The sequence below is a fragment of the Dysidea avara genome, chromosome 3 (genome assembly GCF_963678975.1).
Source record: "Dysidea avara chromosome 3, odDysAvar1.4, whole genome shotgun sequence".
NCBI classification, from domain to species: Eukaryota; Metazoa; Porifera; class Demospongiae; order Dictyoceratida; family Dysideidae; genus Dysidea; species Dysidea avara.
The window spans coordinates 44,285,719-44,299,670 of NC_089274.1; the positions used below are offsets into that span (position 1 = coordinate 44,285,719).

General features: G+C 40.0%; 2 long non-coding RNA genes across 3 annotated transcripts; both read right to left on the bottom strand.

The window, feature by feature from the left end:
• Nucleotides 1–7,196: 7,196 nt before the first annotated feature.
• LOC136248602 (uncharacterized) lies at nucleotides 7,197–7,563 on the bottom strand. 2 transcript variants are annotated; one of them, XR_010697773.1, is made up of 2 exons: nucleotides 7,446–7,563; nucleotides 7,197–7,362 (listed from the first exon to the last, which is right to left on the bottom strand). It is a non-coding gene; the product is annotated as an uncharacterized lncRNA (long non-coding RNA). The 2 variants fall into 2 exon arrangements; XR_010697774.1 differs by having other exon boundaries at nucleotides 7,197–7,405.
• A 1,926-nt stretch (nucleotides 7,564–9,489) lies between these two features.
• LOC136248605 (uncharacterized) lies at nucleotides 9,490–11,077 on the bottom strand. The gene is made up of 3 exons (XR_010697775.1): nucleotides 10,841–11,077; nucleotides 9,752–9,816; nucleotides 9,490–9,707 (listed from the first exon to the last, which is right to left on the bottom strand). It is a non-coding gene; the product is annotated as an uncharacterized lncRNA (long non-coding RNA).
• Between the last annotated feature and the right edge of the window lie 2,875 nt (nucleotides 11,078–13,952).

Here is a 13,952-nt window from a genome sequence, read left to right on the forward strand (position 1 = left end):
GTACCTTTGATTCCTTAAAGTTGCTCATGTTGATATTGAAATAGTATCATCAGTTGTCACCAATACATAAGGCTGCTGGATCTGATGGTTTGTCAACTAGGTTCACTATACACTGTAAAAATTGAAATATCCCCTGGACACTAAACTGTCCCAATACAGACACCACTATCACCAGTAGTGTCCATATTGGGACATTTTGGACATTCAGTGTAGGGCTTCTCCTTATGGCAAGACTCATCACAGTTTTACTTAACAAATGTAGTGATAGTTCATCAGTCCCTTATCAGTGGAAGCAATTGCAAGCTGTTGTAGCCTGTTTCAGTTTTGTCAAGAGTTAATGATAGTGGAGACAAGATGTGTTGTTGCATGTAACAGATAGCTATTGATGATGGCAAATATACTGGAACTGTGTTCTTGGACTTCACCAAGGTTTTTGGCACTGTTGATCAATTATTTTGCTGTCCGGGCTGTAGGACCAGGTGTCCTACAGACCTTCAGCACTTAAGCTGTATAGCCTTAATAAATAAAAGAAAGTTATGATTTGTTACATGACTAGCTATCTTTCTGACTGACAGCAAAGAGTTTTGCTTCATGGCGACCTTTCTGATTGGGGCCCAGTGTCAATTGATGTTCCTCAAGGACATACTTTAGGTCCTTGTTCTGTATGTCAATGATCTGCCTGCTGTTGTCAAATACTCCACTTATGATTTGTAGCTATGCTGATGATGCTGAGATGTACTGTAGTCATTCCGGCGGGTCATTCAGACATGGAGAAATGCTTGTAATCTGACTTGGATGACTTGACTCACTGGCTTTGCAGTTCTCGGCCATGTTTGAATGTTGTCAAATCTAGCTAATTCAGTGCTTATAGCAAGCCATCAGAGAATTATAAATAAAATGTTCAGTATAGTTAAAGACATGTTGTTGACTCAGGCTAGTTCTGTTTGTTATCTAGATTGACCCTACGTACGTTCTCATGGAATTGTTTCTATATAATGCAGTGTTGTCTGGTGTCCCAAGTTTACTAGTATGATTGAGAGATTGCTTACAAAGAAGTTGCCACCATCAGTTCTGCATGTGCTTCCACATTATATTGATCGAACATACTGGCAGCCATTCAGTTTTTCAGGCCTAATATTGTTCGATACTCTAAAGATGTGACAGGTTATTGTGGACATAATATAAATCGTCATTTTGTTCCCATTTGCTGCTAACTCAAAATTAGTCTCTTATCATGGAACAATTTTATGGAACAGTTTGCCATCAACAGTTGTGGAGGCTATCACTTTGTCATCATTCAAGTAGTTGTATTTCGTCTTTATTTCTTGTTGATGTAGCTATTGTGTATTGTGCGCTATGTAGCTATGTAGTTTACAGAACTCAACTGAAAATCAGCATAAGCTGAGTCAGCTTCTTGTTTAAGTGTTACAATTACACCTCATTAGCCTCCCCGCCTCTGCGTTGAAGTGCGCTTCCGGAGAATAACCAAAGCGACTGAACGTATACGTAAGTATACGTGTTAGTAGACTAAATCATAGATAATATATACCTTACCCTCAGTCGGTAAGGTATATATTATCTATGACTAAATCAACTCGTGACAAATTTTCAGTCGTCTCAGCAACTGTCTCAGAGTGGCAGTAGCTATATAGCAAGGTGTTGTTGTGCGTTGTGGCATGAGTACAGAGAATACACTGTTTGCACGAGTAAAAAAGAAGTCCCATGTTACGTGAAAAACAGAGTTCACGTCGGCTTCCGCGTATATTCGTCCGGGATATGAAACGTAGCGGCGCGCTCCAATAGCAACCGTACATTCCAAATCTTCAATAATAAATATCCGCAATGACGTTTTCCGACGTTAGAAAAACAAAATGGCCGTGCTAGTGTGGGGGACTTTGTACAGGGATTTGCGGAGTCAGCCCCATGCTGCTTACTGTGCTTTTGCGCATGGTTTGTCGAGTCGTTGGATGTTTGTTTCTCGGACTGTCCCCTTTGACAGTGCGATCTTTCAACCTCTTGAGGATGTGATGATTCGTCAACTGTTTATTCCTACCTTATCAGGCTGTCCACCGCCGTGTGATAATTTACGACAATTGTTTGCTCTTCCTGCTCGTTGGGGAGGCCTGGGTATTTTTATTCCAACTAACACATGTAACAGTGAGTTGGCTGCTTCCCGTCATATTGCTGAGCCTCTTTGTTTGTGCATTCATGACCATTCTAAGAGCTTTATTGAGGCTATTTCTTTCCAACCGTCTAGAAAATTTTCTGTGCGCAAAGCAAAGTTAGACACTTACTCTAAGACTTCTTCTGAATTGCGTCAGCAGTTGGAACCCACACTGTGGCGTGCAGTGGAGCTGGCATTTGTGAAGGGGGCTTCAAATTGGCTTACAACTCTCCCCTTGAATGAGCATGGTTTTGCTCTACATAAGTCTGCCTTTAAGGATGCCCTGGCTTTGTGCTACGGTTGGCCTCCCCTCCGTACTCCAACTCTTTGTGCTTGTGGGGCTTCATTCTCTGTGGATCATGTGCTCTCTTGTCCGAAGAGGGGACTACCTTCCCTTCGCCACAATGAGGTAAGGGACCTCACTGCTACCCTTTTGACAGGTGTGTACTGAACCAGAACTGTAGCCCGTCCACAATCCTGATGAGTTCCATCTTTCCACCTCAAATACTCAAGAAGGGGCTCGCTTGGACATTGCCAAGAATGGTTTTTGGGGTAGTCGTTCTGAGAGATGTTTTATTGATGTTCGTGTTTTTAATCCACTTGCCCCATCTAACAGTTCTTCATCACTTTCTTCTACCTTTAAGAAGCATGAAAATATCAAGCGTCGAGCTTATGGTCAGAGAATTCGTGAGGTTGAGCATGCTTCTTTTACACCTATCATCGTGTCGGCAACAGGGGGGTTGGCTCACGAAGCCACAGTTTTCTATAAGCGTCTGGCTTCCCTCCTATCGGCTAAGTGGGGTGATGTAGTCCTGGGTTGGCTTCGGTGTTGTCTTGGCTTTTCTCTGCTCCGCTTGGCTATTCAGTGCATTCGAGGTGCGTGTTCATCCATTGGTGCTTACACTAGGGCTCCACCACCAATGGTTTTAGTGCAAGTGGAGTCCCACTTGTCAGAGCAATATGCTGGCTGTGTTACTCTACTTTTTCTTTTGTTTTTTACAGTTGTCCAGCGCGTGCCTTTGTGCTGGGGGTGGTAGGCAAGGGCAGTCCATCAAGCCCGGGTTAAAAAAAAGGACTTTGTACAGGGAGGTATTGGGCGAGATAGTGTTTCCCTATGATAGAGCAGTTTCAAAACCATGGTAACCAAAAATTACGCAATGGGCACACCCAAATCGCCATGTTTTTGTACCAGACTGTTTCATGTTGCAAGTTGAATTCCTCGCTAAATTCATGCCAAGACTTATTAATACGTAAGTAAAAGAGATGCCAGTGATAGAATAAAGCATGTAGGTGAGTTATTACGCATTAAAAGATCCGTACTGCCTCCCAACAGGGTAGTTTCGTAGGAAGGAGAAATGCGTAAAGATGGATTTGGCCAAATTTCGACCTATTCACTGCCAAAAGGTGGTTAAAACTAGGAGAAACCTGCAGTATAGGTCTTTATCCAGCACCACAGCATCGTACAGCCACATCGAGCTATCCCCGAGTTAGCCAGAATCGTTCATGTGCTGGGATTCCCACTTCGTGTGAAAAATCAGACAGCAAAATAAGACCGCTAAAGTTTAACTGATGGTTGATTTCGACAATAAAACTTAACTCTAGCAAAATTCACCACTAAGAGTCTTCTTTTGCTGGTGTTTTATCACAGTTTGGTAGTACGCCATTACCGGTCTCGTGCCTTTCAGGAGCTCTGGCTAATCCTGGGATAGCTGGATGTCGCTGTACGCTGCTGTGGTGCTGGGTAAAGACCTATACTGTAAGTTTCCCCTAGTTTTAACCACCTTTGAGCGGTGAATAGGTCGTAATTTGGCCAAATCCATTTTTACGCATTTCTCTTTCCTTCGAAACCGAGGGGTCCGCCACTCAGGATTATGATCGACGTGATTCGGAATCACCGCGTAATTCCAGTTGATTCCTAGATTCCGAACGTTGAATCCTCTGATTCCTCTGATTCTGCCAGCGATTCCTCGCGATTCCTTTATTCCGTCTAATTCCAAAAGGGATTCCTATAACTCCATATGATTCTAATAATTCCGGCTGATTCCAAGGCTGATTCTGTAATTCCAAGTTGATTCCACGATTCCCTAGAATGGATTCTGTACTATAGGCGAGCCAGAATAGTGACTATCACAGTGTATCACTTTAGCTACCTCTGTTGAACCTACTGGTGAGTATTGAAGTCATGTTAAGTTCCACCTGGCATGGACTCGAGCCGCTAGAAATTCGCTGGCAATAGCCTATTTTTATTTATCATTACTGGGCAGGCAGCTCTATATTTCTGCGTCTGGCAAAAGTGTCAGTGGATACCATCACAACACTAGCTAACCCTGATGAAAGACCTTAAACTGGATCACACCCTAATGTATAACATCAACAGCATCACCATCTCATGGAATTCTATTGTTAAATATCTTGGAGTTCACATTCAATCTACCTTATCTTGGTCTCATCATTGTAAAGTTGTTTCTGCCAAGGCCAGGAGATCACTAAACCATCTGCGTCACAGTTTATGGGGAGCTACCACAGCTGCAAAATCTGTAGCTTACAAATGTTTAGTTAGACCACTGCTTGAGTATGCTTGTCAAGTGTGGAGGCCACATACTGCTCGTGATATATCTGGCCTAGAGTCTATACAATGTCGTGCTGCTAGGTGGGCATGTGGGAGCCAATGGGATCCTATTTCCAGGAAATGGAGTAAGTCATCTGATGATTGTCTTAATTCACTGCGCTGGCCTAGTCTCACTGATCGTCGTAACTATCTGTCTGTGTCAACACTGTATGATATCCTCAACAACAGAACATCTCTTAGCTTTCATGATTACTATCGCTGTAATACTTCCTACACCAGAGCCCATGAACTGTCTATTGTACCTTTACTATCTTCTATCAACAGTCACCGTTATTCTTTTTTTTGTGAATACTGTATTTTTGTGGAACACTGTATCATTTGATACACTCATTATTAAATCTGTAAATTATTTTCATCGCTCCATTTATCATCTTTATTGTATGTAGCTTTTTAAGTCTCTGTGTGTGTTTTGCTTATTGTAACTATTGTTTCTTTTCTTTGTAGTGTACTTGTGTTGTTATTCTTTGTCCTTGTAGTGTTATTTTTGTAATGTATGTGTTTAGGGAAGCACCCTTGTACAGGCTATGCCTTTTGGTGCCACCCTGTCATTTTGGCAAATTAGATAAATAATAAAATAATAACATCTTTCCTGACTGGATGTACACAGAGTGTTGTGTGTGGTGGTTGCACTTCCACCCCTGTGATGTTTTGAGTGGTGTCCCACAAGGTTCTGTACTAGGGCCTCTGCTATTTTTTACATACATAATGATATCAATATGCTACTCGTACTACACAGCTATTTGCACAGCCACCAAGATGTAAAGTTTCTTTTACTCAAAAGCATTTTAGATCTCAAGCTGCCCACTGGTGGAATGCAGTTCCTAACGACACGTTAACATCTCCAACTTTTCAGGACGATTTATTTTCTTATTTGTGTAAAATTTGTTGATGATTTTTATGTTTGTAAATTGTTTGCTTAATTGTTTTGTATGTGCTATGTGTGTGTTGTAATTTTTTGTTCAGTCTTTGTGTGTGTGCAGTTGTAATTTATATGTGTATATGTATGCTATTTTTGTGTTTCCTCCTCAGTCAGGGAAGAACAGCATTGCCGACTGACTTGAGGCTAATTTAAAAATCAAATCAATCAATCAATCAAATCGATATCACTAACGAATTAAGTTCTATTTGTCGCTTATACGCTGATGACTGCATTCTATATAGGAGAATTGATAGTTTAACAGATGTTAAAGATTTGCAAGATGATTTACAGATATTGGAGCTATGGGAGAAAAAGTGGAAAATGTCTTTCAATGTTGACAAATGCGTGGTTGTATCTATAACTCTTAAACGAAACCCTATATACTCCAGTTACCACCTTCATGGAGAACAACTTACTGTGGTTCAGTGTGCCAAGTACCTGGGAGTCTCAATTGATTCAAAATTATCTTTTAACCAACATGTGGACAATGTGTGCAAAAAGGAAAAGTCTGTATTAAGTTTTGTGAGGAGAAATTTTGCAAACTGCTCCTGTAAAATCAAAGAATCGACCTGTTTCTTACTTATGTCAAGCCCACAATGGAATATGCAGCTGCAGCATGGGCTCCTTACAGCAGACGGTCAAAAAACAAACTTGAGTCTGTGCAAAGATGTGCAGCTCGCTTTGTAATGAATGATTAATATCAAACCAGCAGTGTATCAAACATGTTATCACATCTTAACTCGAGCACCATTGAAACTCATTTCAAACATTTAAGGCTTCAGTTGTTCCATAAAATTATTCATAGCATTACGGATGTATCACTTCCTGATTATATAGCTCATAGATCAAGGTATACCAGAAGTAGTGAACTTAAATTTATACAGCCAGACACAGCTATTGATTCTTATAGATACAGTTTCTTTCCTGCTTCAATTTGATTGTGGAACACTCTACCTAGTGATATAAATTGTGCAATATACTTTTAAGGAACTTCTGAAACATATTACATTGTAATTTATTTTTATAGCTTATATTTGTAGCCTCATGATTTTACATCTTTATTGTAATATACTCACCCATATGAGTTCTGCAATAATTATAGTAAGAATGTATTGCAACTCATTAACAAGCTAGTTAGCTAAGGGCTATAGTATAAGTCTCGTTGGGAACACCGGATCCGGGCCCCACTGAGAACTTGTAGGAGCTGTTATTGAAAATTGTTAGATTACAGGATGTTCTGGAATCCGGGAAACCTCGATCCAATAGCCAGCCGACGGAGAATGAATTAGCTAGATATAGTGGCTGTAGTTAGCTGCTTCTGCGACGGCTCGCATTCACTCGCGAAGACTTAAACCTCACTATAGAAACGCACAGGAACACTCACTGTAATACACGTAGGCGTATACACAAAGTGTAAAACCAGGTGCAAAACAAGTGAGAGTTAGCGTCTTTAGCTTATGAGTGTGTTATACTGTGTTAAACGGTAATTTACGATATAATTTTCATAACATTTATTTCAAAATATTTCTAATTACAAAGTTGATTCCGCTTCAGATTCCCATAATTCCATGATTCCTTGATTGATTCCAGTGATTCCTGAGGTCTTCGACGTGATTCCGAATCGTGGCGGACCCCTCGTTCGAAACTGCCCTGTTGGGAGGCAGTTCGTATCTTTTAATGCCTAATAACTCACCTGCACATTTTATTCTATCACTGGCATCTATTTTACTCACGAATTAATAAGTCTTGGCATGGATTTAGCGAGGAATTCAACTTGCAACATCAAGCAATCTGGTACAAAAACATGGCGATTTGGGTGTGGTCCATTGCGTAATTTTTGGTTACCATGGTTTTGAAACTGCTCTATAGCGTTTATAAGGCCACACCAAGTCAAACCTTAGTTTCTGGTCACCTGCCCGCATGGTAAACCTGGAACCCTAGTTTATGAGGACTATTATTAATATTACAGGTGCTTAAGTGCACGTGACCCAGCAAGACACTTATTTTTTACTGCAAAAGATCGATATTCTCTAATAGAGCAGTCAGGGATTCCAATAGAGCAGTCACACTACTCTTAACTCTAATATTAGGTATATATGCCACACTAATAAAATGTTTCTAACTATAGCTAGTTTTGTCCTTGATTATATAGCTGTTCAGATTATAACTGCTACTAATGCTTCTGTAACCAAAGTAATTTCAGTAGCATTAACTACTAGTCCATGCAGATGGGCCATAGCTTTAACTTTATAATTCAAATGTAGTCCTCTAATGATTAGTCTAGTAACTTCAAATTCCTTATCACTGAACACTACAGGGGTATGGAAAGCCGGCAACATTCGGTGAGCTTAAACTTAAACTTTTCCATAACTAAAATTAGATTGGCAAGTAGAAACCCTTATAGTTTAAACATTCCCAGATGATCACTAAAAAACACTAGTTTGGAGCACTCAATGACTCAAAACTTTGACAGTTACTTTTCTCAAGGTTACTGAATAGAAGGCTGGAAACACATAGCTAGTGGGCTAAGACTTCACATTTGAATGAAGAATTTCTGATGTGAAAATAGAAGTTAAATTTCATTTTGGATCATGATCATTTGAACAACTTAGCTATAAGTCATAGTTACTTTCCTGACATAGCTAATGAGACATTTATTTCACTTGGAAAGCATAAGTAGCTACATGAGCAAAACATTTCCTATAGTATATTCTAAATAAATAAATAAATATACTTAAATGCTATACATCAGTGTATAGCTAGCCATGATCCATCAACAACTTTCCTAGTGCATTTTTTTGCCGAAGCACAACTACTTATGTTGTTGGTTAAGTTTGACTACAAACAAAATCAACATGAATTTGCTAAATTGAGCAAATAATAATACCATACAGCATATTGTCACAGTAGAGTCTATAGTCCTGAAGTCCTGATCATCCGCCCGCCCGCATCGATTTGTAGGCTTGGGAGTGACCAGAAACTAAGGTATGACTTGGAGTGGCCTAAATTCGAAAAAGGGCGAAGGTGAGGCATATAGTATATAATGCAATACAAATAAGCCTAGTTGTGTCCGAATTTAAAATTTTCGGTCTGCTTTCCTTATTGGAACGCGTTTTGCCTCGTAACGGTACGTGTACTACTTCTTACCTTTGTTAGGCGCAATCTGTGAATTTGCGCAGTTTATAAATTGCGCTGCGCATTTTGTGAATTCATAAAATGCGCAGCAGTTTGTGAACTACCGTAAGAGCTGCGAATTTTATGAACTGGGTACCGCTGTTACGTTCTTGGCCGATTCAAGTACGTATCACAGGGAGGAATGACAGGCTTCTCATTTTACCCCATTTATTCTAGCTGAAGGGACATGGATAAACTGAACTGAAGACGCATTCTACCCGACTATCTCTCCCTCCAAGGTTCCTTTGCGTACTCTGCAGCTAGCCAGGATAAGGTGCACTGTCTCTCTCTCAGTGTTGCGCTACATGTACTGCAGCATTTGTGGTAGGCTAAGCCATTCGTTTTGATCAGCTGATGTTGATGGGCACAGTCCAGCCTGCATGTTTTACTTTTCCTAGCAGTTGTCCAGCACATACAAGCACTGCACAAGTAATGAAATGAATATCAGCACATAAGGTTTGGTACATTGTAACTCAAGTCCAACATCATATCTTTAATGTCCAGCCTTAAATGGTCCACGTAGTTAGTTTCACTCTCACATTATCCCATGCATCCAGATGTAACACAACACGTGGTTAGTTACATAATGTCACCTCTGTGTGATACAGTTATTAGTGCAAACATATAGTGTTTGGAATCAGGTATGCTATGTTACACATATAGCTAAGTATGCTCCAATACATGAGTTACAAAGGTACAGCTCCATTTGATGAACAGCAAGACCCAGAAAAGTTGTATCCATTTTCATCTTGCCTGGCTATAACCACATGTCTTCCTAAACACCGTTCATGGTACCCCCATGAGCAACTATTGCACCTGACCTATGGAATCCATACATTAATTTGTATGCATAGCTAGACCTTACCATGTCAGTTGTATCATCATCCAAACTAATCATTCCACAAGATTGACAATAGTCATCCAATGATTCTAAATAAACAAACATTATAATTCATGTGACACATTATAACTCATCGGTACAATACAACAGATGATGAAAAGAAATTTGCTGGTTCACAAAGAAATCCAACTATTCATCAAGAAGGTTATTTAAGCTAATATAGATACATTTTACCACAACATGAACAAACAACGTACATGTTTACTTAATGGTACAAATGACACAATGTGATGATGTATATCGAACTGATTGCTGAAACAATTAATAGGTGCATAATTATAATAATTTTGAGGGAAGCCATTACATGGTGCTAGCTACCACAAATCAATACCTTTCGCTGTCAGCAAAGATACATAAAGGAGGACTCAAGTAGGTCCATGGTGTTCTCATTATACGTACTGCAGTATGCCAAATTAAGGTACCAAGCAACGTTGAACAGTGAAGACATCACGCCTGTAGCAGGGGGTCTGTTCCAGGTAGTTGTAAAGCTGAGTACCGTGTGCAAAATACACACATGGTCTTACTAGGGGGTCTGGAGGCATGCCCCTACAAATTCCTTCTGAGATCACTTACTGACTGCTCTATTAGAACAAATGACTGTTCTATTAGAATGTCGTAATCTTTTTGCAAACTAATATATCAGAAAATTGATAGGTGGGCTCCATAAATTGATAGGTCGATGGGGACCACAAAGGTTTGGTCTCTTGCAAAACTATCAGCTAAAATCCAGCCTGACTTGTCCTTCACAACTTGGCATTATTACAAACTTGGGAACCGGACTACTTGTTCAGTACAGAATATTGGTATCACCCATCTCCACAACGTATGACTAGTGGTTATAAATTTTTGTGATGCTTGAGAATATGATAGCATACATAATTCACTATACTTCCATATCTCTGCAAGTATTTTCTTGTAGTCTACATGTCCATTTTCAGTTGAATGTACACGCTCTACTATGTCATAAAATTTCTCAACTGTTGCAACTAAATGATGGTCATTCTCATTCTGTAATTACAAAATTTTGTGAAGGGCAGGCACAAAGTTTCTTACCCTTTGTTTGTTCCAACTTCAGCTCTGGGTAGTTTAACAAAACAAACTTCTTTGTTGTAGTAATGAAAAGCAGGGCTAATTAGAGCATAACTTCTTTCCACTCCATTCAAAACGGTCTGATATCAAACATGATCTTCTGCACCTTCTCCTCCGTTACTGTTTTGTTTTGCTTTTTGGAGGTGTGATTGGGACCAAGATATTTTCCTCTACAGAACGTTTCGAATAGCCGGCTCTCTGTAACCCTCTTTTGACGTACCTCACAAACTCATAGTGAAATCCACACCTGCCACGAGGAAATCTCGTGATCCAACACTTGGAATGACAGAAGGTCGGCAACCGATACAACAGGCTGTACGTGTCGCATCTCGCCTAGCCATATGGCGGGTTTTACTCTTTTTTTCACCACCTTTCATAACCCTTACGTAATATTAAGCTCAAAAGCATCCAGACTTCCTACTGTAGTTGTTTCGGCTCTCTCTCTTCGACTTTTTTTTTATTTTTTTATTATTTTTTTATGTTATTTAAACAGGGAGACAGCATCAGCAAAAGCTGTTTTTCAGCTGTGCCCTGAACAAGCATACAAAACAATATAGGTACATATATACACACAATTAACTAAATATGACTTAAATAAGCTAGCTTAAAGCTATTTAATGAGTTCATCTCGGTGATTGAGCTCTAGGGCACGCATCTAGTAGTTGCCGCGACTTTAGGGCACGCATCTAGTAGTTGCCGCGAATATCTAGTAGTTGCCGCACGCATCTAGTAGTTGCCGCGACTTTAGGGCACTCATCTAGTAGTTGCCGCGAGTAGTCGACTTTAGGGGATGCGTCCAGTAGTTGCCGCGAGTAGTAGACTTTAGGGGAAGCGTCCAGTAGTTGCCACGAGTAGTAGACTTTAGGGGAAGCGTCTAGTAGTGTTAGCGTTAGGGTTAGGGTTAGAGTTCAGCTTTGGTTTCTTCTTCACCTTCAGGTTAGGTTCTTCTTACTATATACAGTTTATTTCGTTAGTCACATTTATAAGATACAAAAGAAGGGAATCAGGTAGCTAGCAGCGGTAGCATAATCGGTAGCACACTGGACCATCACACTGGGATCCTGGGTTCGATCCCTCTTCAATACTGCACTTTTTTTTCGCCTTTTTGGTTCACCGTTATTTTTGTAAGTTCTCTAGGGTTATGAAATAGGGTGAAAAGAGTGATACCCGCCATATGGCAGCGCGACACCTGCGCAATTTATAAATTGTTGCGTATTTTATGAATTCGCAAAGTGCGCAGCGCAATTTATAAACTGCGCAAATTCACAGATTGCGCCTAACACCTTAGACCTTATTCACTGAATTAATTTCATAGCGCTTACAACCCGTTGCGAAGGAGTTGTCCGCCAATATTCGCCATTTGCAGTACCAAAACCATGGTAACATCACAATTCTCCGCCAAATTCGCCATTTGCAGTACCATAACTATGGTAACATGATAGCAACCGTTGTGCTCGCCCAGTTTTAGAACTCAAAATGGCGTCCGAAAGACCATCACCATGGCAAATACCGTAGGCGGGGAAAGTTTCGCGAATTGCACTCTACTTTGTACACCGGCGTAAAAGTTTCGCGATGCTGATTTTGCATACTAATGTATTACTGTACAAATACAAGCATGTAGAAGCTAACCGGCGTAAAAGTTTCGCGATAGCTACTGCAATCACGAAACGTTTCCCACGCGTAACCTTCCCCGCCTACGGTAGGGAGCCCTGTATGGCTTCGCGTGACATCAGAGGGCGCTTACTGTTCTAAATGAATAAAGTCACTAATTTCATTGTGTTAAAGTCCCTGTTTAGACTGTTTGACGCTTTTCTACAGTAAAGGACTCATGTAAGATTTGCATTACCTGGTTAGTTTACCAACTTCAGACTGGGATGTCAGGCTGTAGATAGTTGTTTGCTACAGTTGCTGTTAGCAACAAGAAATTTTTGTGTACCTGCCAAGCTAAACTACTGGTACTATTTCAGTACTTTTGTTTTGCAAAGTAGTCTACTGTTATCAAAGCTTTGCATGAGTGATATAATGAAGTGCCACATAATTTGTGATGGTTTCCATGACTCACAGAATTCACTCTTTTTTTAGGGCTCATTCAATGCTACTACACATTACCTACAAGTACTGTATGCTGGTTAAACAGATAGAATGTTATTGGAAAGCAACCATTGTACTGCATTCCAACACAAGAAGGAAAGTTATTTACTAATATCCAGTGACAAATTACAATGAAAACAGAGCACAGTGGGATCAACCACATATTTGGGACACCTTAGAAGCACAAGAGGCGGATGGTTTAACAAAAAGACTGCCCAATACACAATGCCGAGGAATTTAGAACCTGAATGAATCAAAATAGATTGAAGCTGTAACAATATTTGTGGTAAAAGACAGGGACGTACCAAGGGGGTTTCCCAAGGGTTTCAGGAAACTCCTTTGGATTTTACAAACTACTTGAAACATTAAGACATTGGTTTCCAGAATCTGGAATCTATCATGGAACAGGACATATTTTCTAAATGATAGCAACACCTATAGCATTGTTCTGAATTATGATTTTCGTGAAAAGATCGAGATACTAGTAGTCAGGTAATATAAACTACTCTAATATAACAGTCACTTAGATGTATAATAGCAACTCCTTTTCAAAATTCCTGTGTACACCCATAAAAGGGGGTGTGCTGGTGCAAATGAGACCATGGACAAGTTTCCTGGTTATTAAAGGTGTTTGCAGTATCCTAGTACAGTTGTGTTGTACATATAGCACAATCTTGTCAAACAATAGTGGTGATAATACTGTACAGGTCATTCACAAAATGGTAGTCTCCACTGCCCACCAGTGTGGAGAATTACTGATGATAGTTTCAAAATCTATATCATGCCTAGTCACTATACTGGCTTGTATTTTGATTCAGCTGTAAACCATGCAACAGTAAAAACAATGAAATTGTAGCACATTAGATGATTAGTACATCAAAATCTTGTAATGTTAATAACTTATGCTATAGTATTATAGGTATGTGCTACAAATTTATGTTGTTACCTAGCCGTGTTCTGAAGTTGCATGATTGGTCGGTCTTAG